Below are 18,169 nucleotides of genomic sequence, written 5' to 3'. Positions count from 1 at the left end.
AAGCAAAACACATGTAATCTGCTAAGAAACTTGGGTCGCAATTTCCAGTTCCAGCTTTTTTCATCCAGTAGTCAACTTGAGGAAAACAGAACTTTGCCTGCTATAGATAAGCAGTACATGGTCTGGACACGGGCCATTCACTTGCCTTTCTGTTTGGAGCCCATGCAGTAACAGTGGCCAACTCTTGAGCTGTGTTGGCTTCTGGGTAAGTGGGAAGACATGGAGTTCAAGTGAGCTTGAACTTGATCTACTGTTTTAGATTTTGTCTTGAAATGGGGGAACTTTCTGTAGCCAAACTTCTTTCGGATTAGACATTTCTTCCTTAGTTGGTACTAGCTATTAGTTATAAAATTGGTAAATACTGGACCTTCTATAAATTCTGAAAGGCTCAGGAAGGCCAGTTGGTCAAAACATACCTGCTTTAGAATTATTCACAATAGCCAAGATAAGAAAAACTAAATGTCCATTGACAGAGGAATAGATAAAGAAGATAGAGAATACTGTTGAGCCATAAAAAAGAATGAAATAATGCCATTTGCAGCAACATGGATGCAACTGAAGCCATGAAACTAAAAGACGCTCACTCCTTGGAAGAAAAGCTATGACAAACCTAGACAGCATATTAAAAAAAAACAGGGACATTACCAACAAAGGTCTGTGTAGTCAAAGCTTTGGTATTTGCAGTAGTTATGTATGGATGTGAGAGTTGGACCATAAAGAAAGCTGAGCACTAAAGAATTGATGCTTTTGAACTGTGGTGTTGGAGAAGACTCTTGAGAGTCCCCTGGACTGCAAGGAGATCAAACCAGCCAATCCTAAAGGAAATCAATCCTGAATATTCATTGAAAGGACTGATGCTGACACGGAAACTCCCCACCTGATGCGCAGAACTGACTCATTGGAAAAGACCCTGATGCTGGGAAAGATTGAAGGCAGGACAAGGGGATGACAGAGAGTGAGATGGTTGGATGGCATCACCAACTCAATGGACATGAGTTTGAGCAAGCTCTGGGAGATAGTGAAGTACAGGGTAGTCGGGTGTGCTGCAGTCCATGAGGTCACAAAGAGTTGGACACGACTGAGTGACTGAACTGAACTGGATGCAACTAGAGATTATAATACTAAGCAAAATAAGAAAGAGAAAGACAAATACCATACAATATCACTTATGTGTGGAATCTAAAATATGACACAAAATAACTTACAAAACAGGAAGAGACATAGAAAACAGACTTGTGGTTGCCAAGGGGGAGGAGAGGCAGGGGAGGGATGGATTGGGAGTTGGGATTAGCAGATGCAAACTATTGTATATAGAATGCATAGACAACAAGGTCCTATATAGCACAAGGAACAATATCCTGTGATAAACAATAGTGGAGAAGAGTATGAAGTGAAGTCGCTCAGTCGTATCCGACTCTTTGCAACCCCATGGACTGTAGCCTACCAGGCTCCTCTGTCCATGGGATTTTCCAGGCAAGAGTACTGGAGTGGGTTGCCATTTCCTTCTCCAGGGGATCTTCCCTACCCAGGGATCGAACCCAGGTCTCCTGCATTGTAGGCAGATGCTTTACTGTCTGAGCCATCAGGGAAGTCCACCAGGAGAAGAGTATATATACCAGAATTATGTTTCTGTACTGAAGAAATTAACAGAACATTGTAAATCAGCTATATTTCAATAAAAAAAAATTTTTAATGCCCATAAGTGTGAGTTTTGGCTGAAAGTCACTACTTTGGAAGTCCCCTTCCCACACTCTTGCAGGAAGTATGGCAGGAGAATGGGCTTATGGTGATCTGGTTTCTATAATTTATTTCATAATGAAGCACTTTTGTGATGAGGTGGGGAACATTACTGATACTGGTGTTGCTGAACTGCTATCCCTAAAGCAGGTAACATGTTCAGACCAAAGTAGGTCTTGTGCTGTGAAGCCCCCTGAGACATCTTTAGTTGGGAGCTTTGTACTCACATGTCACTTGTTGGCGACCTATCTTCTGGACAGGAACTAGTTCTTCACAGAAGAGTTTACTTGACTAATGATGAATGAAGTTTCCCCTGCTTTCAGAGATTTTCTGTGAAAGAAGTTGACTCCTCTGTAATGTGAGACCGTTCCCCTTCAGCTTCCAGTGTTACTGCTGTATCTGCTATAGAGCCAGATCTGCCAGTTTCCGATCATAACTCCTGAGGACTAATGGGAACGAGTCCCCCAAAACAACAGTGATCCCTCAAAGCATATGGTACAAGACAGCCACTATACACATCCCGCCTCTAGCAACTGCCCAGGCCCCCTGAAGTGAGAGGACCCAACAGAAGTGTCATCATCCCTTTTGGAAAACAGCCAAAGTCCTAGTTGTGCATGGTTGCCAGCCTCCACCCCATCATTTGCTTTCCTGTTTTTAAATTTTGCTTTCAAAGAACTTACAGCAGTCCCTGTCATGCATTGTTTTTCATTCTTTTTAGATTAATGAGGTAGCCTGCTCAAGTTAGATGAGCCAAATTAATCTCAATGAATGCAACTCATAATACCATTAAAGTAAATAAATGACTTTAATTCCACTTGCCTGGCGTGGGAGTTGCCTAATTGTTCTTTCTTGACATTTGACAGAAAGAGTGAAAGTGACAGTTATGATCTTGCTTCTCCTAAAACAGATTTTTTATGAACATCAAGTATATGTCAAGACATTTAGAAAGTTTGTTATTTTTAAAGAAAAAGGATAAGATGTCCATCAAGTTCTGCCACTGCATTGAGTTTGCTTTATTTGAGAAGGAACTAAACACTGCATCACAAAAGTCCCGACAAAAATGCATGGCTGACTGTATTAATCCACTCATCAGAATGAGTAATAATAATTGATTTTCTTGGGTATCCAACAAAGATGTCCTTATTTAAAATAGTATGTTGAGATGATGAAGCAAAGATGGCATCAGAACTGTTGGTTGACTGTCCATTTTTATCTGTTAATTGCAAAAACATTGAACGTGATGTTTCACCTCATAAAGGAGTACTGGGAATTGTAAGGAGGGGGCCCCTCCCCTCCTCCAACAGAGAGTTTTACCGATAACCGCCAATAACCCGCCAGCCTGACGCTAAAATGTCATCTTAAGAGAACTGAGTTATAGTATGCACAGAGGACGTGGATATGTAGGAAAACATGAGTCAAAGCAGAGAAAGTTGGCAAAGGACAACTGATGAAAAGGAAGTAATAAGGAAAAGATCTATAAAAACTGTAGACTGTCTAACTGTAAAACTAGAACAAGCAGCATCTCCGCCCTGTGTACATGGTTCCTTTTCTCTAGTCACTAACCATAAGGATGCCCTTACCATGGGAATAATACTGTGATTTAATGAACCAAAGTTCTTTGTTAAATGCCACTTCCTAGGACTTCCCTGGTCATTCAGTGATTAAGAATCCACCTTCCAGTGCCAAGGACACAGGTTCGATCCCTGATCAGGGAGCTAAGATCCCACATATTATGGGGCAGCTAAGCCCCTGCGCCACAGCTAGAGAGCCTGTGTGATGCAATGAAACCCTATGCAGCCAAATAAATAAATACATAGTTTTTAAATACCATTTCTCACAAAAAGAGAGGTTCAAGGATCTGGTCCCCAGGAGCCATCAAGATGCGTTTTTATGATGAGGTTCATCCAAACTATGTCAAACACAAATGCCTGACACAGTGCTTGTCAATGTTGGCTGCACCTTAGAACCACACCGGGAGCTTCTAAAACCCTAGCCCAGTGTCCTCAGAATCTCTGGGGCTGGTTGCCAGATGCCAGTGTTTCTTGTCTTAGGTAATACAATGCACAGTGGAGATTCAGAAGCCCTAGCACGATGCACAGAGAGGCAAGTCATGTAGGACACCTCTGCCAGTTATTGGGGAACCTCCCTAGAGCAAGTCATGTTGGAGAAAATTTTATTAAAATGTAATAATAGGGACTTACCTGGTGGTCCAGTGGCTAAGATTCCATTCTCCCAATGCAGAGGAACCGGGTTTGACCCCTGGTCAGAGAACTAGAGTCCACACTGCAACTAAAGATCCAGTGTGCCACAAGGAAGACCCAGTGCAGGCAAATAAATAAATCGTTTTTAATAAAAGAATAAAATGTAGTAATAGTAACATGTGTATGTACACAGTACTACTTTATATTATAAAGTGCTTTTATGTCCTTGTGAGAGTGCCCCCCAGGAAAATGCTTAAAACTATACACATGTTAGATGTAGTCAGCCTGGGACTTCCCCAGGGGTCCAGTGGTTAAGACTCTGTGCTTCCACTGCAGGGAACAAGGGGTCAGTCACTGGCCAGGAAACTAAGCTCTCACATGCCTCACAGCCAAAAAATAAATAAGATGTAATCAGCCTGTTTGATCACTGAGGAATGAAGGGCCTGGGACGAGGTCAGGTCTCAGCAAACAAGTGGTGACAGACCTTATACCAAAATCGGGCCCCTGACTTTCCTGTGACAACCTGAGAGTCAGGATTATCTCCTGACTCCTGACTCTTTTAGTCAGATCTCCCTAAAAAACTGACACATTTGGGTTCCTCTATTATGAGCTGTGACTTAGCCTCATATGCAAACATGTATTAAAAATTGCTCTAAGTTGCCTTTGGAGAAGGAAATGGCAACCCACTCCATGTTCTTGCCTGGAGAATCTCAGGGACGGGGGAGCCTGGTGGGCTGCCATCTATGGGGTCGCACAGAGTCGGACACTACTGAAGCGACTTAGCAGCAGCAGCAAGTTGCCTTAGAAATATGTTGCTTCAGTATCTCCATGGTAAGGTCATGAGTGAAACAAGCTCAATTTTAGCTCATCTGAAGTTTTCAAAGTTTTGTTACTGTTTTTGTAATATTTGCAATTGTATTTTCACTTGTCCTGCACTTGCAGCAAGTATCAGAGGTTCAGGAAAAACTACTGAGAGGAAAAATGGAAACAGAGAACTTTATGAACTTAAGTTTCTTTGGATGCAAATTGGAATAGATGTGGAAGTGGAAGGTTTTGGGTGGGATGAAACTGACTGACTGATTAGTGAGTCCCTCTCTCAGGCCTCATCAGGGCTTCTCTCCCTCAGACTTAAAGGTAATAACCACATGGCAGTTACGGAACTCACCAATGTCAGGTGTTTTTCACACAGCCTCTCATTTAATCCTCAACCACCCTGCGAGTCCGTTGTTACCACCTCTACTTATAGATGAGGATTTGTGACTCAGAGACGATGTGCCATCTCCAAATCAAATATCCAGTGAATGGCCACACTGGGCTGAGAGCCGAAGGCCTCTCCCCTGGGGACTCCTGGTCCTGCATTCTGGGCAGGGCCCCAGCTTTGTAATCATTCTGGTGGAAAAGCCTTCTCTTCAGCTGTGGAGAGAGGGAGTCCCTGTCCCCTGGCCACACCTATTGACATAGTTTAAACAACTTTCCTGGAAGGAGGTTTCTCCTAAGTCTGCAGAAGAAAAGGTGGGTGTCATGTCTCTTAAATTTACCACTTCTCACCTCTTCTCCCATCACTTGAAATGGGAAGAGAGTGGAAAGACTGGTTCACAAGAGCCAGGCCTGATGAGAACTGTGTGGGAGCGAGTGTTGGAAGAAGGCCTTGAGTGTGGGATCACCTACCACTAGACTGTAGCTCTGGTTGACACCACTCATATCTACAACTGAGCTTTCATGCCAGGGCTACCTGAGCTTCCCATCTTCAAAGAGCGAGAGGGCTGAATATGCATCTGAGGGGTCAGATGCAGATGGTGGTGAATACGTGGTGATGTAACACTCCATGTCACAAGTCAAAATAGTTACAATACCCTCTTGATCAACTCCAAAATTACTGTTTTCACCTGAGCAAAGGTCTTAATTAAGCCTGACTAACAGATATTGATTAGACCTGCAAAATAGCTTCAGGTAGTAAAACTTTGTAAAACCCTGAAGTTCCAGAATACCAGTGGTCATACCAGCTAAAACTGCTGAACCAACTTCTTTAAAAATGAGCATTGATTCAAAATCTCATTGAATAGAGAACACTTGCAGCTTTTTAAGAGTGTCATCCCAATTTTCTCTCCATCTAATGAGGAGGGTAGGACACTGGGCAGGACAGATAGGCGCTCTTGGCCTCTGTGCCTTTTCATGGCTGGGTGGCCTATGAAGAATGTATGGATTAGTCAATCCTAGAAACGCTGGACTGGAAGAAACACAAGCTGGAATCAAGATTGCCAGGAGAAATATCAATAACCTCAGATATGCAGATGACATCACCCTTATGGCAGAAAGTGAAGAGGAACTCAAAAGCTTCTTGATGAAAGTGAAAGTGGAGAGTGAAAAAGTTGGCTTAAAGCTCAACATTCAGAAAATGAAGATCATGGCATTCGGTCCCATCACTTCATGGGAAATAGATGGGGAAACAGTGGAAACAGTGTCAGACTTTATTTTTCTGGGCTCCAAAATCACTGTCGATGGTGACTGCAGCCATGAAATTAAAAGACGCTTACTCCTTGGAAGAAAAGTTATGACCAACCTAGATAGCATATTCAAAAGCAGAGACATTACTTTGCCAACAAAGGTTCGTCTAGTCAAGGCTATGGTTTTCCCGGTGGTCATGTATGGATGTGAGAGTTGGACTGTGAAGAAGGCTGAGCGCCAAAGAATTGATGCTTTTGAACTGTGGTGTTGGAGAAGACTCTTGAGAGTCCCTTGGACTGCAAGGAGATCCAACCAGTCCATTCTGAAGGAGATCAGCCCTGGGATTTCTTTGGAAGGAATGATGCTAAAGCTGAAACTCCAGTACTTTGGCCCCCTCATGCGAAGAGTTGACTCATTGGAAAAGAGTCTGATGCTGGGAGGGATTGGGGGCAGGAGGAGAAGGGGATGACAGAGGATGAGATGGCTGGATGGCATCACTGACTCGATGGACATGAGTCTGAGTGAACTCCGGGAGTTGGTGATGGACAGGGAGGCCTGGCATGCTGTGATTCATGGGGTCGCAAAGAGTCGGACACGACTGAGCGACTGAACTGATCTGATCTGATCTGATCTGATTTATGGAATAAGTTAGGTTGACATAATTATGAGGCACAGAAGGTCAAAATCAGGCCAACTTTGAGGAATCATCTAGTGACCCTTCTATTTCACTATCAGTCAGAAAAGTGTCCTAAAAGGACCTTGACACTCCCGGCATGGATCCTACAATTTTCTTTTTAACCTTTCTTTCTTTATTTTATTTTTGACTGCTTCAGGTCTTAGTTGCAGTGCTCATGCTTAGTTGTCCTGAGACATGTGGGATCATAGTTCCCCAACCAGGAATGGAACCCATGTCCCTTATACTGAAGGTTTATTGTTAACCACTAGGCCACCAGGGAAGTCCCCCCACCATTTCCTTTTTTTACAAAATATTTATTTATGGCTGCCCTGAGGCTTCATTGTTGCAAGCAGGGTTTCCCTAGTTGCAGCAAACAGCAGTTACTCTCTAGTTGCGGTATGAAGATTTCTCATTGTGGTGGCTTCTCTCATTGCAGAGCACAGGTTCTAGAGAGTGTGGGTTTCAGGAGTTGTGGTGCATGGGCTTAGTTGACCCTCAGCATATGGGATCCTCCCAGAATAGGGATAGAACCCATGTCCTCTGCATTGGCGGACAGACTCTTAACCACTGGACCACCAGGGAAGGTCCATCATTTCTTTTCTGCTTGTCTCTGTGTGTAAGTATTTGTCTGACAATGGTGAGGGGAGTGGTCTTCTTTGTTACCTCCTAAGCTCCTGGTGTGTTGATTCTACCTTGAGATACAGGTATTTCTTATTCTCATTGAAATTAGAGAGAAGTCCAAAGAACCCACTGACTGAATAAATAAAAATTAGGAAAAAAATCAATGTAGGTCAATCATCCAGTTGGATTTTGTTGTTGTTATTCAGTCACTCAGTCCTGTCTGACTCTTTGTCAGGCTTCCCTGTCCTTAACTATCTCCAGGAGTTGGCTCAAATTCATGTCCTTTGAGTCAGTGATGTCATCCAACCATCACATCTTCTGTCGCTTCCTTCTCCTCTTGCCCTCAATTTTTCCCAGCATCAGCATCTTTTCTAATGAGTCGACTCTTCCCTTTTGGTGACCAAAGTATTGGTGCTTTAGTTTCAACATCAGTCCTTCCAATGAATATTCAAGGATGATTTCCTTTAAGATTAATTGATTGGATCTCCTTACATTCCAAGGGACTCTCAAGAGTCTTCTCCAGCACCACAATTCAAAAGCATCAATTTTTCAGTGCCCAGCCTTCTGTATGGTCCAACTCCCACATCCATACATGATTACTGAAAAAAACCTTTTTGACTACACAGACCTTTGTCAGCAAAGTAATGCTGCTGCTTTTTAATACATTGTCTAGGTCTGTCATCGGAGAAGGCAATGGCACCCCACTCCAGTACTCTTGCCTGGAAAATCCCATGGGCAGAGGAGCCTGGTAGGCTGCAGTCCATGGGGTCGCTAAGAGTCGGACACGACTGAGCGACTTCACTTTCACTTTTCACTTTCATGCATTGGAGAAGGAAATGGCAACCCACTCCAGTACTCTTGCCTGGAGAATCTCAGGGATGGGGGAGCCTGGTGGGCTGCCATCTATGGGGTCGCACAGAGTCCGACACGACTGAAGTGACTTAGCAGCAGCAGCGGCAGGTCTGTCATAGCTTTCCCTCCAAAGAACAAGTGTCTTTTAATTTCATGGTTGCAGTCACAGTCCACAGTGATTTTGGAGCCCAAGAAAATAAAATTTGACACTGCTTCCACTTTTTATCCTTCTATTTGTCATGAAGTAATGGGACTGGATGCCATGATCTTAGTTTTTTCTGAGTTTTAAGCCAGCTTTTTCACTTTCCTCTTTCATCTTCATCAAGAGGCTCTTTAGTTCCTCTTCACTTTCTGCCATTAGATTGGTATCATCTATATATCTGAGGTTATTGATATTTTTCCTTGCAATCTTGATTCCAGCTTGTGATTCATTCAGCCCAGCATTTCACATGATGTACTCTCCATAGAAGTGAAATAAGCAGGGTGACAATATCCAGTCTTGTCATACTCCTTTCCCAACTTTGAACCAGTCAATTGTTCCATGTCTAGTTCTAACTGTTGCTTCTTGATCTGCATATAGGTTTCTTAGGAGACAGGTAAGGTGATCTAGTATTTCCATCCCTTTAAGAAAAAATTTTTCACAGTTTGTTGTGATACACACAGTCAAAGTGTTTAGATAGTCCATGAAGCAGAAGTAGATGCTTTTCTGGAATTCCCTTGCTTTCTCTATGATCCAACAAATGTTGGCAATTTGATCTCTGGTTCCTCTGCCTTTTCTAAATCCAGCTTGTACATAAGAAGTTCTTGGTTCACATACTACTGAAGCCTAGCTTGAAGGATTCTGAACATAACCTTGCTAGCATGTGAAAATAACACAATTGTACAGTAGTTGGAACATTCATTGACATTGCCCTTCTTTGGGATTGAAATGAAAACTAACCTTTTCCAGTTCTGTGGCCACTTTTGAATTTTCCAAATTTGCTGACATATTGACTGCAGCACTTTAACCGCATCAACTTTTAGGATTTTAAATAGCTCAGCTAGGATTCTATCATCTCCATTAGCTTTATTCATAGTAATTTTTACTAAGGTCCATTTGACTTCACATTTCAGGATGTCTGGCTCTAGGTGAGTGATCACACCATCGTGGTTATCTGGGTCATGAAGATCTTTTTATATAGTTCTTCTGTGTATTCTTGCCACCTCTTCTTAATTTCTTCCACTTCTGTTAAGTCCTTATCATTTCTGTCCTTTATTGTGCCCATCCTTGCATGAAATACTCCCTTGATATCTCCAATTTTCTTGAAGAGATCACTAGTCTTTCCTATTCTGTTGTTTTCCTCTATTTCTTTGCATTGTTCACTTCAGATGACTTGTTTATCTCTCCTTGCTATTCTCTGGAACTCTGCATTCAGATGGACATATCTTTCCTTTTCTCCCGTACCTTTTGCTTCTCTTCTTTCCTCAGCTATCTGGAAAGCCTCCTCAGACAATTACTTTGCCATTTTGCATTTATTTTTCTTTGAGATGATTTTGGTCACTGACTCGTGTACAATGTTATGAACCTCTGTCCATAGTTTTTCAGGCACTCTGTCTACCAAATCCAATACCTTGAATCTGTGCATCACCTCCACTGTATAATCATAAGTGATTTGATTTAGTCATAACTGAATAGCCTAGTGGTTTTCCCTACTATCTTCGATTTAAGCCTGATTTTTGTAACAAGGTGCTCACGATCAGTTTCAGACTGTTTTAACAGACAATATAGAGCTTGTCCATCTTTGGATGCAAAGAACATAATTAATCTGATTTTGGTATTGAGCATCTATTGATGTCCATGTGTAGAGTCGTCTCTTGGGTTGTTGGAAAAGGATGTTTGTTATGACCAGCGTGCTCATTTGACAAAACTGTTAGACTTTGTCCTGCTTCATTTTGTACTCCAAGGCCAAACTTGCCTGTTATCTCTTGACTTCGTACTTTTGCATTCCAATCCACTATGATGAAAAGAACATCTTTTTTTGGTGTTAGTTCTAGAAGGTGTTATAGGTCTTCATAGATTCAGTCAACTTCAATTTCTTCAGCATCAGTTGTTTGGGCATTGACTTGGATTACTGTGATTTTGAATGATTTGCCTTGGAAAGAAACAGATCATTCTGTCGTTTTTGAGGTTGCATCCAACTACTGCATTTTGGACTCTTTTGTTGACTATTAGGGCTACTCCATTTCTTCAAGGGATTCTTGCCCACAGTAGTAGATATAATGGTCATCTGAATTAAATTCACCCATTCCCATCCATTTTAGTTTACTGATTCCTAAGATGTTGATGTTCACTCTTGCCATCTCCTGTTTGACCACGTAAGAGGACACAAAATAAAAGGGGTAACTATATTTAAAAAATAGACTGTAGTATAAAATTTTTTATTACAAAAAATTTTTAAAGGAAAAAAAACACTTCATGATCCCACCGTGTAGCATTACTAAGACTGTTAACATCTTCTAGAACTTCTGTGCCTATATATGTGTACATTTGTGTAATATATAAGATTATACTGTGAATGCTGTTTCATAGTATTTTATCAGTAGATAATTCATCTTTCAGTGTCCTAAGGTTTGAGGGCTTTTGTTTTTTCAGTTGGAAATAGTCCTATGATGGGCATCCTTATAGCTGAACCTTTGTGGACATCATTAATTGTTCTTAAGTAAATTACTGAAAGGGAAATGACTGAATCAAAGATGTGGAATATCAAATTCCCCCTCAGGAAGACTGTACCAAGTTACATGTGCTCAAAATCTCCTCTATTAAAGACAAGAGTAACTGGTACCTTAGGCAACAACATGGATGGGCCTGGAGATTATCATATTAAGTGAAATAAGCTTCCCTGATAGCTCAGTTGGTAAAGAATCTGCCTGCAATGTAGGAGATCTCAGTTTGATTCCTCGGTCGGGAAGATCCACTGAAGAAGGGATAGACTACCCACCTGAGTATTCTTGGGCTTCCCTTGTGGCTCAGCTGGTAAAGAATCTGCATGCAGTGTGGGAGACCTGGGCTCGATCCCTGGGTTGGGACGATCCCCTGGAGAAGGGAAAGGCTACCCACTCCAGTGTTCTGGCCTGGAGAGTTCCATGGATTGTATGTACAGTCAACGGGGTCACAAAGAGTCAGACACGACTGAGCGACTTTCGCTTTTCAAGTCAAACAGAGGAAGACAAATACCATAGGATATCATTTGTACATGGAATCTAAAATTTGATGCAAATGAACTTATCGTCAAAATAAAAACAGACTCACAGACATATAGAACAGACTTGTGGTTGTTAGGGTGGCTGGGAGATGAATTGGGAGTTAGGAGTTAACAGATGCAAACTGTTATGTATAGAATGGATAAATATCAAGGTCCTACTGTTATAGGCAGAGTACATCATGAGAAACGCTGGGCTGGAAGAAGCACAAGCTGGAATCAAGATTGCCGGGAGAAATATCAATAACCTCAGATATGCAGATAATACCACCCTTATGGCAGAAAGTGAAGAGGAACTAAAAAGCCTCTTCATGAAGGTGAAGGAGGAGAGTGAAAAAGTTGGCTTAAAACTCAACATTCAGAAAACGAAGATCATGGCATCTGGTCCCGTCACTTCATGGGAAATAGACGGGGAAACAGTAGAAATGGTGTCAGACCTTTTTTTGGGGGGAGGGCGGGGGGAAAGCTCCAAAATCACTGCAGATGGTGATTGCAACCATGAAATTAAAAGACGCTTATTCCTTGGAAGGAAAGTTATGACCAACCTAGATAGCATATTGAGAAGCAAGACGTTGCTTTGCCAACAAAGGTCTTTCTAGTCAAGGCTATGGTTTTTCCAGTGGTCATGTATGGATGTGAGAGTTGGACTGTGAAAAAAGCTGAGTGCCAAAGAATTGATGCTTTTGAACTGTGGTGTTGGAGAAGACTCTTGAGAGTCCCTTGGACTGCAAGGAGATCCAACGAGTCCATTCTGAAGGACATCAGTCCTGGGTGTTCTTTGGAAGGACTGATGCTGAAGCTCAAGCTCCAATACTTTGGCCACCTCATGCGAAGAGTTGACTCATTGGAAAAGACTCTGATGCTCGGAGGGATTGGGGGCAGGAGGAGAAGGGGACGACAGAGGATGAGATGGCTGGATGGCATCACCGACTCGATGGACGTGAGTCTGAGTGAACTCTGGGAGTTGGTGATGGACAGGGAGGCCTGACGTGCTGCGATTCATGGGGTTGCAAAGAGTCGGACACGACTAAGTGACTGAACTGAACTGATCTGTATATCCAACTTTGTTGTTTTGTATTGTTTTGTTTACATTTAATTGAGAAAAACAAAGTGTCCGTCCCCCCCCCCCCCCACTATGAATTGCTTATTAGTTAAAAGGGGAAAATGCTAACTATACAGTAATTACCAGGTGATTGAAATTAATAGTACCACTGAGGGCCAAATGAATATTGTGAAACCAGATATAATACATTGAGACAAAATGTCACTTCTGCCATATCCCAGCTAGAATGTTTAATTTGAATTTAATCATTTAGGAATGTCAGGCAATTCCCCCAAAGGAAAAAGAGACTGAATGCTTTCAAAACATGTCAAGTGCATTAAAACAAAAAAGACTGGGTATAGATACCAGGTTAAAAGTGATTAGAGACATGACAACCAAATGTAATACCTGATCCTAAACTAGTTCCTGTATAGGAAGGGGAAGATGTGGGAAGAGTTCAAGAGAGAACATTACTGGGGCAATTGGTAAAACTGGAACATGAGCTTTATTTTTTGTTTTATTTTAGTATAGTCAGCTGAGGCCGACCGCGCAGGAAGCGCCTCCAAGAGGAGCTACCCAACGCCCGAGGTCAGGGGCGGCGGCCGAGAAGAGCAACCCCATGTCCAAAGAGCGGTGGCTGCGCGGGCACAGGAGGGCCAAAGACCTACTCCACGTTCAAGGTCAGGAGGGGTGACTCGAGCTTGAAGGAGCAGCCATGAAGAGATACCCCACAACCAAGATAAGAGATACCCCACGACCAAGTAAGATGGTAAGTGTTGGGAGAGGGCATCAGAGGGCAGGCGCACTGAAACCATAATCACAGGAAACTAGCCAATCTAATCATACAGACCACAGCCTTGTCTAACTCAATGAAACTAAGCCCTGCCGTATAGGGCCACCCAAGATGGACAGGTCATGGTGGAGAGGTCAGACAGAATGTGGTCAGCTGGAGAAGGGAATGGCAAACCATTTCAGTATTCTTGCCTTGAGAACCCATGAACAGTATGAAAAGGCAAAATGATAGGATACTGAAAGAGGAATTCCCCAGGTTGGTAAGTGCCCATTATGCCACTGGAGATCAGTGGAGAAATAACTCCAGAAAGAATGAAGGGATGGACCCAAACAAAAATAATACCCAGTTGTGGATGTGACTGGTTTTAGAAGCAAGATTCAATGCTGTAAAAGCAATATTGCATAGGAACCTGGAACGTTAGGTCCATGAATCGAGGCAAATTGGAAGTAGTCAAACAGGAGATGGCAAGAGTGAACATCCACATTCTAGGAATCAGCTAACTAAAATGGACTGGAATGGGTGAATGTAACTCAGATGATCATTATATCTACTACTGTGGGCAAGAAAACCTAGAAGAAATGGAGTAGCCATCATGGTCAACAAAAGAGTCCGAAATGCAGTACTTGGATGCAGTCTCAAAAACGACAGAATGATCTCTGTTCGTTTCCAAGGCAAACCATTCAATATCACAGTAATCCAAGTCTATGCCCCAACCAGTAATGCTGAAGAAGCTGAAGTTGAACGGTTCTATGAAGACCTACAAGACCTTTTAGAACTAACACCCAAAAAAGATGTCCTTTTCGTTATAGGGCACTGGAATGCAAAAGTAGGAAGTCAAGAAACACCTGGAGTAACAGGCAAATTTGGCCTTGGAGTACAGAATGCAGCAGGGCAAAGGTTAATAGAGTATTGCCAAGAGAACGCACTGGTCATAGCAAACACCCTCTTCCAACAACACAAGAGAAGACTCTACACATGGACATCACCAGATGGTCAACACTGAAATCAGATTGATTATATTCTTTGCAGCCAAAGATGGAGAAGCTCTATACAGTCAGCAAAAATAAGACCAGGAGCTGACTATGGCACAGATCATGAACTCCTTATTGCCAAATTCAGACTTAAATTGAAGAAAGTGGGGAAAACCATAGACCATTCAGGTATGACCTAAATCAATTCCCTTATGATTATACAGTGGAAGTGAGATAGATTTAAGGGACTAGATCTGATAGACAGAGTGTCTGATGAACTGTGGGTGGAGGTTCGTGACATTGTACAGGAGACAGGGATCAAGACCATCCCTGTGGAAAAGAAAGCAAAAAAGCAAAATTCTGTCTAAGGAGGCCTTACAAATAGCTGTGAAAAGAAGACAAGCAAAAAGCAAAGGAGAAAAGGAAAGACATAAGCATCTGAATGCAGAGTTCCAAAGAATAGCAAGGAGAGAGAAGAAAGCCTTCCTCAGCGATCAATACAAAGAAATAGAGGAAAACAACAGAGTGGGAAAGACTAGAAATCTCTTCAAGAAAATTAGAGATACCAAGGGAATATTTCATGCAAAGATGGGCACGATAAAGGACAGAAATGATATGGACCTAACAAAAGCAGAAGATATTAAGAAGAGGTGGCAAGAATACACAGAAGAACTGTACAAAAAAGATCTTCACCACCCAGATAATCACGATGGTGTTATCACTCACCTAGAGCCAGACATCCTGGAATGTGAAGTCAAGTGGGCCTTAGAAAGCATCACTACGAACAAAGCTAGTGGAGATGATGGAGTTCCAGTTGAGCTATTTCAAATCCTAAAAGATGATGCTGTGAAAGTGCTTCACTCAATATGGCAGCAAATTTGGAAAACTCAGCAGTGGCCACAAAAAAGGTCAGTTTTCATTCCAATACCAAAGAAAGGCAATGCCAAAGAATTCTCATACTACCGCACAATTGTACTCATCTCACACGCTAGTAAAGTAATGCTCAAAATTCTCCAAGCCAGACTTCAGCACTACGTGAACTGTGAACTTCCAGATGTCCAACCTGGTTTTAGAAAAGGCAGAGGAACCAGACATCAAATTGCCAACATCCGCTGGATCATGGAAAAAGCAAGAGAGTTCCAGAAAAACATCTATTTCTGCTTTATTGACTATGCCAAAGCCTTTGACTGTGTGGATCACAATAAACTGTGGAAAATTCTGAAAGAGATTGGGAATACTAGACCACCTGACCTGCATCTTGAGAAACCTATATGCAGGTCAGGAAGCAACAGTTAGAACAGGACATGGAACAACAGACTGGTTCCAAATAGGAAAAGGAGTATGTCAAGGCTGTATATTGTCACCCTGTGTATTTAACTTCTATGCAGAGTACATCATGAGAAACGCTGGGCTGGAAGAAGCACAAGCTGGAATCAAGATTGCCGGGAGAAATATCAATAACCTCAGATATGCAGATGACATCACCCTTATGGCAGAAAGTGAAGAGGAACTAAAAAGCCTCTTGATGAAAGTGAAAGTGGAGAGTGGAAAAGTTGGCTTAAAACTCAACATTCAGAAAACAAAGATCATGGCATCTGGTCCCATCACTTCATGGCAAACGGATGAGGAAACAGTGTCAGACTTTATTTTTGGGGGCTCCAAAATCACTGCAGATGGTGACTGCAGCCATGAAATTAAAAGGCGCTTGCCCCTTGGAGGAAAAGCTATGACCAACCTAGATAGCTTATTAAAAAGCATACACATTACTTTGCCCATAAAGGTCCGTCTAGTCAAAGCTATGGTTTTTCCAATAGTCATGTATGAATGTGAGAGTTGGACTGTAAAGAAAGCTGAGCGCCGAAGAATGGATGCTTTTGAACTGTGGTGTTGGAGAAGACTTTTGAGAGTCTCTTGGACTGCAAGGAGATCCAACCAGTCCATCCTAAAGAAGATCAGTCCTGGGTGTTCATTGGAAGGACTGATGCTAAAGCTGAAACTCCAATACTTTGGCCACCTGATGTGAAGAAGTGACTCATTTGAGAAGACGTTGATTCTGGGAAAGACTGAAGGCGGGAGAAAGGAATGACAGAATGAGATGGTTGGATGGCATCACCAACTCAATGGACCTGAGTTTGAGTAAATTCCAGAAGTTGGTGATGGACAGGGAGGCCTGGCGTGCTGCAGTCCATGGGGTCGCAAAGGGTCGGACATGACTGAGCGACTGAACTGAACACCTGTAAAGCACTGACTTTCCAGAAATGTGTTTTGTATCTCTATTTATTCAGAAAAGTACCTTTGTTTACTTATTGAGCACCTATGATTCATCAACATCATGCTTGGCTCTGGGGAATCCAGCAGGAAACCAGATAGAGGATGTTTCTGTGCCCCACCCCCTGACCCCCAGAGCTGATTTTCTCAGGCCTGAGGGGCAGGGTCTTGTCACCTGCCTTACCCAGGGTCAGCCACTGCTCTTCTGCTCTAGCTTGCACCCTTGTGATGGTCAGGCCCTGGTAGCTTCCTTGCAGCATCAATATTTTATTATTTGATTTTCTCCTGAATTGTATGAATTTGGGAAGCATATATTTATTCCAGAGGCTTTCTTTTCTTTTACTAAGACAGCTATAACATGGGGAAAAGAAAATACAATATATTCAAGGTCATGAAAATAGAAACTGTTGTCATTTTTAAAACATCACAGCAAACGTGATGGAATTTCAATGTAAATTATTTAGCATCCATGCAAGAATCCCTCCAAAGATAACCCCACTTTTAAAGTAGGTCAGACTCTGGGCTGTGTCTCTAGAGTGTACCTAACTGAAATTCAACTATGTTTAGTGCTCTTGCATTTAAATGATTTTGACATGAAATTTTAATTAGTCTTCAAAAAGCATTGTATGCCTGCTGCTGGGAGATGGGGAATTTGGTAACCCTGCCTTTTTTGTTTCTCCTGGATGTTACACCAACAGAGCCAATGTAATGAAAGATGGGGTTTTCTTGCCCTTCGTGCCTGGTCGATTGTGTAAGGTGAAAAAGAGAAAAGTTGCACTTAACATCTGGGAGCTGGCTTAGTGCTCTCTCCTGGGCTGTGGTCCTCTGGCCATCAACATCAGATGAGGCCATTCAATCCAAGAGCCCTTTGCCTCATCCCATGTGCCATCCTCTACCCCCAGCTCATCTGGGACTTAGAATATCTCTTCTTTTAATTTGGGCCACTCTAGAGGCTTCTTCTTTCAAACTCCACAATCACCGGCCTTTTTCCCAAAGGCACCCCAGTGTTAATAAAAAAAAAATTTCTGCTCAAGCCACAGTCATAAAGCATCTAGTGGTAATGCCCATATATGGAAGTAGGAAGGCATTCTTTCTTATAGAGTGTGGTAGACTGAAAATGGGCCCCCAAAGATATATCTGTTCTAATCCTTGGAAGCTGTGAAAGTTACCTTATCTGGCAAAGCAGAACTTTGAGAAGTGATGAAGTTGAGGATTTTGAGATGGGGAGATTGTTCTGGATAATGGGAGTGAACCCTAAATGCAATCCCATGTGTCCTCCCAGGAAGGAGGCAGAGAGAAGACAGGCAGAAGAGAAGCAGAGTGA

At 42.4% G+C, this 18,169-nt stretch overlaps 1 protein-coding gene across 2 annotated transcripts in view; it reads left to right on the top strand.

Moving 5' to 3' along the window:
- MRPL3 (mitochondrial ribosomal protein L3) overlaps window positions 1-18,169 on the top strand; it is a 116,557-nt gene that overhangs the window by 66,584 nt on the left and 31,804 nt on the right. For both annotated transcript variants that reach the window (XR_015145347.1, XR_015145358.1), the window contains exon 10: window positions 13,340-13,582. The gene's annotated coding sequence lies outside the window, so the exon portion shown is untranslated. The remainder of the gene's footprint in view (window positions 1-13,339; window positions 13,583-18,169) is intronic.

This window comes from Bos grunniens, chromosome 1 (genome assembly GCF_055505025.1).
Source record: "Bos grunniens cultivar Pamir isolate PY7600 chromosome 1, Bosgru_T2T1.0, whole genome shotgun sequence".
Taxonomy (NCBI): Eukaryota; Metazoa; Chordata; class Mammalia; order Artiodactyla; family Bovidae; genus Bos; species Bos grunniens.
Note: the sequence above shows the minus strand (reverse complement) of the source record. Positions and strands in the feature narration are given on the sequence as shown.